Genomic DNA, 14,334 nt, shown 5'->3' on the forward strand with positions numbered 1-14,334 from the left:
GCAGGAGTCCCTTCTTTGGCAGCTTCTGTAGCTGCTGCTACCTACTAGGCTGGAGTTCTCTGAATGGTTCCCCTCTCTAGTTTTCCCCCAAAGCCACATGGTGGGGGAGGTACCACCTGGGTTATAGTACCCCCAGTATCTGAGGGAGGAACATAGATGCTACTGATCACTGTTTTAAATGTGTATCTATACAAAAATAGTTAAACTAGTAAGTACAATGCTGTTTCTTTCAATTTATGCTCACTTTAATAATTTAAAATATTCTAATCTGATTTATCAACTATACTCAGTATAATTAAAAAGAATATAAAACCAAAAGCCCAACAACTTCTTATAACAATGTATGTTTTAGGAACCGGAAATTGTAAAATCCTAGATGGAACATTCACCCCTCCAGGAGTTCCAAATACACAAAATGCAAGCCTTGCCAGTTGCCAGTGGGAAGTGAACATAATTATGACTTCACAGCTGCTTCTCCTAAAAGAAACACAAACAAACCAGAAGCTGCTTTTTTGTACTGAAGCATAAAAAGAATATGCACAAAGGGAAAATATTTATGCCAGAAATAAACCATAATCAAAGTAATACTGTCCTGCAAATTCATGCCACGCACACTCAAACTTTAGCATGTAAGATTGGGAAAGGAGAATGCACTCCTACAGCACTGTGACAAGGTTGGGAACTCAGCACCCGGCACCTCCTGCTGGTTGTCTCTGGGAATTAGCTCAGTCAAGCAGAGCGCCCTCTCCCGGTGGTGTCCTGCCCGTTGTCTCACCCTCGGGTGGCGTGTCGACCTGCATTGCTCCCAACTTGCAGCGTCCTCTTCGAGCCACTGCCCTCCGGCAGTGCCCCTTAGTCCATCCTTGTCCCCTTCTGGGGGCGGGTCAATCGGCTGTGTCTCTGCACCCTGGCCAATGTGGGCAACTGCACCCCCAAAGTCACACCCCTCTTGGCAGAGGGTTGGTGCAGCCCACAACAGCCGCTCCCATCGGCTGGGTGTAAGGCAAGGGGGGGGGACCCAGGCTTGCCCACTATTCTGGGTCCCAACCCAGGGACCCTCTAGTGGCAGCCATCCTGCCCTCCTCCTCTCCCTCCGTCTGTCCACATCCCTGGGCTGCTTCCCCTTCGGCCCCTCGCACCGACTAGGCCCTTACCCTCAGGGCCTGCAGCCTGGCAGACACTGGGCTGGAGTTCCCTTCTGCTCCCACAAGCCTGCCCAGCACCACGCTATCCCAGGTGCTAGTCTCCCACCTCTGGAGGGAGACAGACCTTCCCCTCTCAAAGGCCTGGGACAGACTACCTGCTTGCACTCTCTCTCTCTAAGTAGCCTTTTATAGGGCTGAGCCTGGCCCTGATTGGCTGTCTCCAAGCTGGGCCCTGATTGGCTTCCAATAAGCCCTTTTCTTATTGGCTGTTCATCTGCGCAGGCCTACTGGCCTGCTGCAGCCCCCTCTAACATGGGAGTGGGGCAGCTGCCCCATTACAAGCACCTATTAACATTCCATACCATGGTGGGAAAACTGCAATGTATGGAATTTTAGTTACCACAGGTCCTGGAGCTATTCATATGCCCAGGATGGATATAATAGTGCTCTTGTATCTTTGCACTAAGACTAAACTCCTAAATTTGGGACGCTGACTTCTTTTTCTAATCTTCCAGTTCTCATACTAAGATCCCGTCATGTATATTTAAATGCAGTGAGTTGTTGCTAATCAACCTAATTATGCCTCCTTTTTGTCCCTTGTTAGACTGTCTCATTAGGAATGCTTACTCAATTATTTTTAAAAAACATACTAGTATATCAAGAAACACTCAGACACCTAGAGATGTATGTATTGCTGAGCCATCATCATGTCACTTAACTGCCCACATGTGTACAGTGATATTGTAGTTACTGCAGTTGTAGCAAACCCTGGCCTAAGCTATAGAAGTAGCCCATGACACTTGTGTAAGGGCTACTAAGGTGAGTATACCTTTGGAGGATCAGATCCTGATGTTGGAACTTCTCTGAACAATCTTGTGTTTCAGTCGTAAATTCAGAATAACCAGCTATCTTGATATGAAGTGTTCAATGTACAGAAAATCCTCATCCTGTATTTCCTGCATGCCAAGAAACACCTAGTCAATCAGTACATAATTAGATATCAAGAAATATGTTATAAGAAGTATGTTAGAATTTTTGATGAAGAATATTCATTTGTATGATTCATTCATTTGTAACATACTCCTTTTTTAGTCAAGTATTTACCAGAAAAAAAGATATCAACAAGAATGCATTTCTCATGAGGATGTTTTTTTTTCTTTCTGATTGTTATGCTCACCTGTTGCTCAGACATTGTTAACTTTAAGTACTCAAATGCAACATGTATGGTCTAACAACAATACGTTCTTTATTTGTAAAGCGAATCACACTGCTTCAATTCTGCTTCCCACAGATCAGAACTTTAATAAGGATATAAATAAGCAACTTAGCATATGTGACCTTCTGACCACAAGGTGTTAAATTCCAGGAACTATATTGCTCTACCTCTTTTATTTTATTTGAATGTGTATTCATCATAGTTCTATGGGAAAACATTTGATTTACAATCAATCCTGAGTGGTTATGTGAATTATATTAATCTATACCGGTAGTAAAATTATGAGGGAGCAGTCCTTAAGAAAGATGTTGAAAACATTTTTCACTTAGCCTTCAAATGTAGTAGGAATGACAATTGCTTTGTGGTTGCTGTTCAATCTTTGGGGAACATCAGCATATAATATAGCTTTGGCTCATTGTTTTGAATACAGTCATCTGTGCTCATATTTTGATTTTTGAAATGTATAACTCTACAAAAACATGGCCATTGTGATTTATGGGTATGATGATTAATGAGGTGGGGAAACTAGATGCATTGAGTTTGACAACACGGTGTCATTTAGGAATGGGCAAAATAGTTTGGAGTAAACATGAATCAACACAAGCTTTTATTCCAAATCAGAGCTGTGTAATTTGAGGGCTGAAAATGTTTAGAAACTTTTTTAAAAATGTAGTTTGGTGCACGTTTTCACCTTTTATGTTCAAGTACCCACACATTAGAATTCCTTGTGAAGAATATTCATTTGCATGACTTCACTATTTGTAAAATATCCATTTTATCTTACTTTAATCAAACATTGGCCAGAAAATGAAGAGCAACAAGAATACATTTCCATTCCAAGTCTGACTGGAAGCAAGGAAGTAATGGGAATCTAATGAGAGAGACAACTCCCATAAGATTTCCAGCCCAATTTTGCCATCCTAGGGGTCTCAGATGTCCAGATAAGTGTCTTTTGAGGTTCACCAGTTGCTGCTTTTCAACAGTTACACTTTGGATTGTAAATTTTTGGCAGTTTCATCCCCAGTTTCTTGAGGAACACAAACCAATATCCATAATTGGAAACAGCTTTTTCCACTTCCAAATAACCATTTCCATCCTCCTCAAAACGTATTTCTGCTGCAAAACTCTGTAAGACAATAGCCCAACATCCCACTGGCCCTATTCATAATTATTAATAAAATAAACAAAAACCAAACTAAAGCCAGTTTCACACAGGGTATGTCCTTCAACTGTTTTTGTCTAATTTAGAATTTAAGCTTCTATGGAGATGGTCTGTGGTGTCTTGTAAGGTCTGTGCAATGCTGTGTGCACTGTCAGTGCTCAACAATAATAATGAGAAACTATGAGAGTCCTGGACATCTGGAGGGGTGTGTGTGTGTGAGTGCGCATGGGTGTAGTTATCCTTTAGTGGCAGATCCACAGAGAGGACAAGGACTCACTGCTGCTACTGATTACAGGAGATGTCTAGTGCAGTGGGTAAAGCTATAGAAGATCTCATTTAGCTTCAGTAACAGAGGCCTGTACTTTTGGAGATAAAATAATGAAGTCCTGGTGCCCCAGATGAATCTTTAATTCATCTAATAATTGTGTGTAGTGCACAAACTTTGTAAGGGGAGATTAAATTTTTATAAATAAAAGACAAATCTACAGGGGCTTTTAGCATAAAAGAACAGTTTATCTACAAGAATCCTAGGTGTTAATAAGAAATATTAGAGCAGGGGTTCTCAAACTGGGGGCCACAAGGTTATTACGGGGGGGGGGGGTCACGAGATGTCAACCTCCACCCCAAATCCTGATTTGCCTCCAGCATTTATAATGGTGTTAAATATATAAAAAAGTGTTTTTAATTTATAAGGGGAGGGGTTGCACTCAGAGGCTTGCTATGTGAAAGGGGTCACCAGTAAAAAAGTTTGAGAGCCACTGTATTAGGGAAAGGAAGACAAAGCGTCCTCCATATCTCTCAACTCCCAAAGCCCTTGTTGGACAAATACTTTGTGCATCTGGAAAAAGAAACATTTAGCAAGCAACATGCAGCAGCTCTTATGATGTGTCAGTAACATGGAGAATAATTTTGAGGGGGGAAAAATGACAGTAACTCTCAACCAGGAGAGTTTAGGAAAGAACTCGTCAAAAGTGTCTATTTTCATAGTTCACAGGTGCTTGCTCCATTTCTTTGTGTGACTATTGCTATTTTGCTGCCATGGCAAAGGGAGAGCCTTTCTTTTATATGTTTAAAATAATATATTTTGAACTGAATCTTGCACAGAAAATCATCACAACAGGTCAGATATATCCCTGGTGTTACTCCATTGGCTTCACTATAGTTAGTGCCTAGCAGAAGGGTCTTTGGAAGAGTTACTACACATCAGTGAAGTGTCTGTTTGTTGTTAGGGTAATTAAAATAGTCCTTTGGAATGACACAAATTTTTGTTCCTGTCTGGTTAAACCAGAAAGGAAAAGGGAGAGAAAGAGACAGCAAAATTATGCTTTTGGAAAAAAGTTGTGACTTTATTATGAGTCTAAGGAAAATAAATATATGAAGATAGAATTTAGAAAATAAAACCTTGTTGTTTTTCTACTCTAGGATTTGCTTCTAGCCTGCCTTTGTTGCAGTATTGAGATCTCTATCAGTTAAAAAGGAAAAGAATGAAAGACTTTTAAAGAATCAGCTGTTAAGTTGCACAGGGCTGTGCTTTTGAAACAGAAGGCTCTGAGTTCTATCCCTGCTACCTCTGTTCTCATGCTAGGCTGGGTTCAGATTTGAGGATTCCAATCCAACTCCCTCAAAATTCAGTGAAGTTTGGATTCAAGGTTTTGGCCCAGTTCTTGCTTGTACATTTCAGAAGTACAAAGCACATACCACAATAAGCACTATGTGGTAATAGGCTGATCATGAAGAGTAAGACTGTTAGGTAGCACCTTAACTGCACACAGCGCTGTTGCTGTGTTGCACCCAGAATTGGCTGCATTTCAGTAGTGGGTAAAGCTATTTTTGTGTAAATAGCTGGTAAAAACACTTTGGGATTATTGTAATTTATACACATAATATGAAGTATATATTCATGTCATTAATTACATTATACAGGGGTGCTGACAAGAGACTGGACTTTATTTCCTGGCCCCGTGACCAGCCTTAGTCAGGTTTGCAAAGGTAAGATGACAGAGGTCAGTATGCACTGACTACAGCGGCTGCTGTTACAAGGGTAAATTGTTCACAATCCATATACCTCGAAGTGTTATCAAAAATACTTCTAGTGATGGACAAAGACCAAGTGTCCTTGCTGATTCTCTTCGATCAATCAGCAATCTTGGACACTATTGACCATAATATATTGTTGATGTATTGTGTACCCTAGCAGGAGTGGACAGCGGCACTCATGAATGAAGTCTATCCTCCCTTTTAGGGACATCCCACAGGGTAGTTGTATGTGATGGTGTAACCCACACACCTCCTGGGCGTTGTGTTTTGTCCCCTCTAGTGGCACTGAGATCACTTAGAGATTAATGAGTTTGCTCTACAGCCTTAGCCAAGAGCCATATGACTTTTAACTCATGCAGTAGAGGCTCATGCACTAAGCTCTGGAGGCCCCAGGTTCGATCCCGCCTGCTGACGACTGGGGTCTGTCGACGTTACGATGGCTCATCTGCCTTAAGGATTCCCTTATAGGTAGGGCCCTACCAAATTCACAGCCATGAAAAATGCATCACAGACCATGAAATCTGATCTTTTCTTTGCTTTTACCCTGTACTATACAGATTTCACAGGAGAGACCAGCATTTCTCACATTGAGGGTCCTGACCCAAAAGGGAGTTGCAGGGGGCTCGCAAGGTTATTTTAGGGAGGGTTGCAGTATTGCCACCCTTCTGCACTGACTTCAGAGCTGGGTGGTGAGAGAGTGGCAGCTGCTGACTGAGGGCCCAGCTCTGCAGGCAGCAGCGGAGACATAAAGGTGGCAATACCATACCATGCCATCCTTACTTTTGTGCTGCTGCTTGCAGCGGTTTTGCCTTCAGAGCTGGGCTCCCAGCCAGCAGCTCCCACTCTCCAGCTGCCCAGCTCTGAAGGCAGCACCGCCAAGAGCTGCGCAGAAGTAAGGGTAGCAGTACCGCAATCTCCTCCCTACAATAACCTTGTGACCCCCCCCCCACACACACACACACTCCTTTTTGGGGGTCAGGACCTTGACAATTACAACACTGTTAAATTTCAGATTTAGATAACTGAAATAATGAAATTTACAATTTGTTTAATCCTCTGGCTCTGAAATTGACCAAAATGGACCATGAATTTGGTAGGGCCTTACTTATGGGGGATTCTGCAAAGCTTTATACTGTAACCCTTCCTCTTCAATGTGTATGTGAGGCTGTTGAGAGAGGCATGGAGGTACTGCAACCCACACTTAAAGAGATTATACCAAGTGTGGTGATAGTGTGGTTGAACAACTTCCCAATGTCTGTCCAAAACTGAGGTTTGCATGAGTTTGAGGTTCAGGCTAAATAAGACTGAGATAATGTATGTAGGCCATGTTAAGCAACAGGAAGAAATGGCAGGTGGTAGGGGTTTTTTGGGGGGGGGGGCAGGGGGAGGAGGAGGGTTGGCTCCCTTGAGTGGGGAAGGACAGTTGCTGAATATTCCTTATATTTGTAACCAGCAGATTTTGATGGATCTCCAGTGGCTTCTGGATGTCCAAGTAGCAGCAGTGGCCAACCGTACTTTTTCCAATTCCCACTTAGCAAGAAGCTTGCAATATTTTCATTTGGAAATGGACCTCACTGGTTATTATCCATGCCTTGGTCACCTTAGGCTGGACCCCTGTTAAGTGCTTTACATGAGGCTACATCTAAAGACCACTTGGAAACGTCAGCTAGCACATAATGTAGTGGCTTGCTTGTTTAGTGGTGTTTCTTGGAGGCAGACATGACATCTGTACCCCATGATCTTTACTGGCTTCTAGTTTGTTTGGAGTGCAGTACCAGGTGTTGGTTTTGATCTATAAAATTCTAAATGGTTTGTGTTCTACCTATCCTCATGTGATACCATAGTGTAATAAACTGAAGTGCTCATGTTTCAGAGTAGCAGCCGTGTTAGTCTGTATCTGCAAAAAGAACAGGAGTACTTGTGGCACCTTAGAGACTAACAAATTTATTAGTACTCCTGTTCTTTTTGCGGATACAGACTAACACGGCTGCTACTCTGAAACCTGTCATTATGCAAGGCACTGCATTTAGCCGTATGGAGTGGAAAAAAAATGTAATACATTTGTTAGTCTCTAAGGTGCCACAAGTACTCCTGTTCTTTTTGAAGTGCTCATGTTAACTGTCTTCCGCTTTAAATGCGAGGGAACTAAAGGAAGGATATTTTTAGCAGGAGCCTCTAACTCTGGAATGCCCTCAACCTACTGTGGGTTGAGGAATGATGTTGGAAATTTAGTCTTTATAGGCTAGTGTGAGGTAGAATCATAATTGACCTAGGCTTATTAAATGTTTTTATTTTTTATTTTTATTTTACATGCATATATTGTGGAGCTGAGGATAGGCACCATTTATCAATAGAAATATTTATAAGAAATAAACCATGCTAGGGCGTTGTCAATAGATCTTTTATAAAAAGAGTTTTTTGTGACAAGGAGATGCCTGACATTTAAACCACTAAAAATGGTAGCTAAAAGTCCAGAGATGAGTTATTTTGCACTGGAGAGAATTGAAGACACTGTGATAATGCAGGATATGAGAAGGTGCATGACTCTGAATCTGTGGGACTCCGAGCAATATGCAGAAACTTGGCCCATCATGACAAATGATTTCAGTTTTCACTAAGTGAGAGTCTGAGTATTGTTTATGCTGACTCGCTCTGAGCACAAATGAGTCACTTGAAGATGAGTTCCCGGACTGCTACCTTGTGGAGAGCACCACTTAAAGACTCTGTTAGTAGTGAAGCTGAATGTTTTTTGCTGGATATTAAATAAACACTCATGACTGAACTGCCACAGAATTGGACATCAGTGATGGCTGAGTAGAACCAATCCTGCCTGAAAATCAGAGCATGAAAAATGTCTCTTCTCAGCAATTCCCTGGTTCTTGATAAAGGACATGATGATGACCAGACTGGATAGCAGCCATCAGCTTCTGACTTGTTATGATTCCAGGCCAGAAAATGTTATGTCATGTCTGATACTTACAAATAAAAAAATACATTAATGACTGAGAGATGCTGGAATTAGCAGCAGCTAGTGTTGTGAAGGCACAAAGTCATGAAAACCCAACTTGCTGTTTGCTCAGCCATCTGCGAACAAAATCATGGTGATCTTCTGTAATGCAGAGGGTATTATAAATGACTACAAACAACTTAAATCTCTAATGCTGGGGATTACTGCAACAAATGAATCCAATGCAAAAGGCTATTAGTGAGAAGAGCACAGGCAAACTTCAGCATTGTATGCTGCTGCTTCACCAAGCGTTACAGACCCAGTGGAATAGGAGGCTGTAGTGTGTGAATCCCAGGAGCTTCCAGAATCCATACACATCTTGATCCTAACCAACTTCCACCTGTTTCATTGATTACAACTAGAGATTAAACCAATTCAGTCTTGTCCCAATACTCTACAATTTCATTATGAACTCAGGCCACGTACAGAAATGTTTACAGTCATTTTGGCCAATTTGTGCTGAGTTTAATGGAGGTCTGGGCCAAGTTTGAGGGGAAAGATGGATTTGGGGGGTCACATCACTGCTCTAGAACTCAGGGTTTAATTCCTGGTTCGGCTGCAGACTTCCTGTGTGACTAAAATATCTAATTTTCCCCATCTTTAGAATGGAGATAACACTTCCTTTCTTCCATCTTTTTTTTTCTTTATCTGTTTTAACTCAAATAAAACACAATGAACCAAAACTGAAAAGCTTGTGTGAACTTGAAACTGCAGGGTTTTTTCTAAGACTTCTCTTTTCTTGTGTTTCTGCACTATCACAAGAGTTTAATATGAGGGTATCTATTTTCATCACCTGATTCATTTGATTAACATAATTTAAAATTCACTAGAATGCTCTCACAGCCCTCTAGTGGCCTCCAGAACCCGGAGTTATTTAGGGAATTAGCCTGGATTTTTTTTTTAATTTATTTTTTTTTAGTTTGGCAAGTATAGAATTTGAGTGAAAACTGGGGAAGATATGTTAAATATTAATGTAAAAAAACTTTGGTGCTACAGTGAAAAAGAAACACTTTTCCTGTGTATTGGAAATACCTCGGATAAGAGTGAAATAAACTAAAATATACATCTAAACCATTAAGCATATTCTCTGCCTCTTAATGGAGGAAAATATTCACCAGAATATTGTGCAATGAGTTCAGAAGTAGTAGGCCATAAAATACTGTATTTTATTTAGTAGTATTTCTTCATAAGGACAGCAATCAAGCTTTGTCTATTATATGCTATTAATTATTTTTACATGGTTTATTTTAGGAAGTGTGTGTTTCATAAATGTCATTTTAGAAAGGCATTTATGTGTCAATACATCTGTCAATACATAGCTTCAACAAATTATCCTCATATGTAACATTTGTAAGTAGCTTTCTGGTTTGACATTTCTGAACGTGAAATTCATGAGTTTGGGGGTGGGAAGGCAATTTTTTTCAATATTTTCATTATAAAATTTGTGACATTTGTCTATTAAATAAATCAGTTGTAACTGCTTGGGTTAGACATTGAATCAAAATAATCTCTTTATTTTATTTAAATTTGAAATTAACTATTGGCATTGGCAAAAATAGGCTTTTTTGGGCGTCTTTTTTTTTTTTTTCCCCTCTACAGTCAACATCCAGGAATTTTAGATGCTTGCTAGTTTATGCTTGTCATTTTAGGATGGTAGTCTACATGCACAAACTGAGACATCTATTTCTATTAGTTTGTGAGAATATGCAGATTTGATCAAGAACTAACTTCAGCATTTCTATCCATGAACAGTTTTTCCTGGATTTAAAATATCAAAATTCCAACCAAATGACAAATCCTCGCACATATGAATCATTCCAACATTTAACATTCTCTTTCCACAGAATGCAGTTTTTAACATGTAAGAATTAACGTATTTTTCTGTGAAACAAAACGTTCTCTGAAATGCTTCTGGTTCTATGTGAAGAACCAGACAGAAAGGGAGAACTGCAGGGTCTTAACGTGGGGAGGAGTTTAGGTTATTAGGAACTGGGGAACCTTTTGGGAAAGGAAGAATCTATACAGGAAGCATGGGTTTCACCTGACCCAAAATGTAACCAGATTGTTGGCATGTAAAATTAAAAAGGTTCTAGAGAAATTTTTAGACTAAGGGCTAGGGAAAGCCAACAGGCGCAGACGAGCACATGGTTCGGAGAGAGACATCCCTTAGGGGAGGCTCTATTAATGGGGATTCTCTATATCTTAGTAAGAAGACAAGGATGGGAGGCTATAAAATTACACTGCTCTACAGCCAAAATGCTTCTGAAATAAATGTAGTCAAACTTTACTAATTCTGGGTCACTGAGAATGAAAATGATGCTTAAAATTGTTGATTGGCTCTAGTTTTCAAGATATGCTATTGGGTCAGTATATAGGACCCTTGACTTGGAAATGCACCTTAGACTAACAGACGTATTGGAGCATAAGCTTTCGTAGGTGAATACCCACTCTGTCAGATGCATGCCAGATCCAGACTAACATGGCTACCCCTCTGAAACTGTACCATAGAATCTCTAGGGATAGAAATTCCATGCTTGTATAATAAGAATATAGCAGTAGGAATATACTACTGACCACCTGATTGTGATTGTGAAATCCTCTGAGAGATTAGAGAAGCTGTGATTGTAATAATGCAGGATTTCAACTATACCCATATTGACTGGGTACATGTCACCTAAGGATGGGATGCAGAGAGAGTTTTTTGGTACCATAAATCACTGCTTCTTGGAGCAGCTGGTCCTGCAACCCACAAAGAGAGAGGGGATTCTTGGTTTAGTCCAAAGTAGAGCAAAGGATCTGATTCAAAAAGTGAATATATATGAACTGCTTGGTAATAGTGACAATAATATAATTAAATTTAACATCCTTGGGGGAGGAGGGCACACCAAAGAAGCCCACCACAGTAGCATTTAACTTCAGAAAGGACAACTACAAAAAATGAGGAAGCTAGTTAAATGGAAATTAAAAGGTACAGTCACAAAAATGAAAAGCCTACAAGCTACATGGAAAGTTTAAAAACACCATACTAGAGGCCCAAATTAAATGTATATCCCCAAAATAAAAACCCATAGTAAGAGGACCAAAAAAGTGCCATCATAGCTACACAAGAAAGTAAAAGAAGTAGTTAGAGGCAAAAGAGACATCCTTTAAAAATTGGAAGTTAAATCCTACTGAGGAAAATAGAAAAGAATATAAACTCTGGTTAAGTCAAGTGTAAAAGTATAATTAGGCAGGGCAAAAAAGAATTTGAAGAGCAGCTTGCCAAAGACTCAAACTAACAGCAAAAAATGTTAAGTACATCAGAAACAGGAAGTATACCAAACAATCAGTGGGGCCACTGGACGATTGAGGTGCTAAAGGAGTATTCAAGGGAGATGAGACCATTGCAGAGAAGCCAAATTAATTCTTTGCCTTCTTTCAGTGTAGAGGAAGTGAGAGCAACCTGAGCCATTCGTTTTAGGTGACAAATTTGAGGAACTATTCCAGATTGAGGTGTCAATAGAGGAGGTTTTGGAACAAATTGATAAATTAAACCGTAATAAATCACCAGGATCAGATGGTACTCACCCAAGAATTCTGAAGGAACCCAAATATAAAATTGCAGAACTACTAACTATGGTATGTAACCTGTCATTTAAATCAGTTTCTGTACCAGATGACTGGTGGATAGCTAATATGACACCAATTTTTTAAAAAGGCTCCAGAGGCGATTACAGGCTGGTAAACCTAACTTCATTAGCAGGCAAATTGATTGAAACAATAAAGAACAGCATTATCAAACACATAGATGAACACAGTATGTTGGCGAAGAGTCAACCCAGCTTTCTTAAAGGGAAATCATGCCTCACCAATCTGTTAGAATTCTTTGAGGATGTCATCAAACGTGGACAAGAACAATACAGCGGATATAGTGTATTTGGACTTTCAAAAAGTCTTAGCCTTTGGTGTGGGACCTTGTCAGTTAAGCAAAATAAAGAGTCATGGATAAGAGGGAAGGTTCTCTCAAGGATCAGTAACTGCTTAAAAGACAGGAAACAAAGGGTAGGAACAAATGGTCAGTTTTCACAGTTGAGGTAGGTAAATAGTGGGATCTCCCAGGGATCTGTACTGGGATCAGTGTTGTTCAACATTCATAAATGATCTGGGAAAAGGGGTAAACAGTGAGGTGGCAAAGTTTTTCAGACAACACAAAATTACTCCAGTTTCATTAATTCCAAAGCTGACTGTGAAGAATTACAAAGGGATCTCACTAAACTGGGTGATTAGGCAACAAAATGGCAGATGAAATTAAATGCTGATAAATGCAAACTAATGCACATAGAAAAACATAATCCCAACTATACATACAAATTGATGGGATTGAAATTAGATATTGCTACTCAAGAAAGAGATCTTGGAGTCATTGTGGATAGTTCTCTGAAAACACCCACTCAATGTGCAGTGGCAGTCAAAAAAGTTAATAGAATGTTAGGAACAATTAGGAAAGTGATAAACAATAAGACAAAAAATATAATGCCACAATATAAATCCATGGTACACTCACACTTTGAATACTGCATGCAGCTCTGGTTACCTCATCTCAAAAAAGATATATTAGAATTGGAAAAGATATAGAGAAAGGCAACAAAAATGATTAAGGGTATGGAACAACTTCTGTATAAGGAGAGATTAAAAGACTGGGACTTTTCATCTTGGAAAAAGACCACTAAGAGGGGATATGATAGAAGTCTATAAAATCCTGAATGATGTGGAGAAAGTGACTAAAGAATTATTTACTCCTTCACATAACACAAAAATCAAGGGTCACCCAATGAAATTAAAACAACAAGAAGTAATTCTTCACACAATGCGCGCACACAACCTGTGAAACTTGTTGCAAGGGGATGTTGTGAAGGCCAAAACTATAATGGGGTTCAAAAAAGATTAGGTAAATTCTTGGAGAATAGGACCATCAATGGCTATTAGCCAAGATGGTCAGGGATGCAACCCCATGCTCTTGGTGTCCCTAGCCTCTGATTGCCAGAAGCTAGGCGTGGACAACAGGGGATGACTCACTCGATGATTGCCTGGTCTGTTAATTCCCTCTGAAGCACCTGGCATAGACCACTGTCAGAAGACAGGATACTGGACGAGGTGCACCATTGCTCTGACCCAATATGGTGGTTGTTATGAAAAGGGAGAAAAAAATTGAGACTAAAATTATGGAATATTTAGTCTTGGGAAAACTTCTTGTCTAAGCCAAATCCATGATTTTGAAGTTTGAAAATTGTAAAGTCAGTGGGTCTGAGAGAAACTGTAAAAGTATTTTTTTCTCTCTGCCTCTTCACTTTCTGTTCCTTGCTTGGACAAGAAGAAGGAATACCAAAATACTGTTACAGAAATTACTCGGGTTGTATTTTTGAACATTCTTTACCATGGAAATTCATGGAAAATCCTGGGTTTGTTTGACTTTTTAGCATGGGTGTATCCAGGCCAAAGAGGTTTGGCTATATTTGAATGATTCAAACCTCTGCACAACATGATGTTCATACATCAGTATGATAAACTGAAAGGAGATATTAGTATCCCTTTAATCTAAGTTATTTAATGAAGACTTCTGTGCAGTTACAACTCTTCCCTGGATAATGGCCAATTTTTCCCTTTTTTTCATAGAAACCATCTTAAGTATCTTGGATTTGCTAGATGCCCTATTTAATGTACAGAGAGAAACTGTGAAAATTAAGAATGCTGAGCAAAGGTTCCTAATAAATGTAAGCTGAAGGCCTGT

This window comes from Malaclemys terrapin, chromosome 8 (genome assembly GCF_027887155.1).
Source record: "Malaclemys terrapin pileata isolate rMalTer1 chromosome 8, rMalTer1.hap1, whole genome shotgun sequence".
In the NCBI taxonomy this organism is placed as follows: domain Eukaryota; kingdom Metazoa; phylum Chordata; order Testudines; family Emydidae; genus Malaclemys; species Malaclemys terrapin.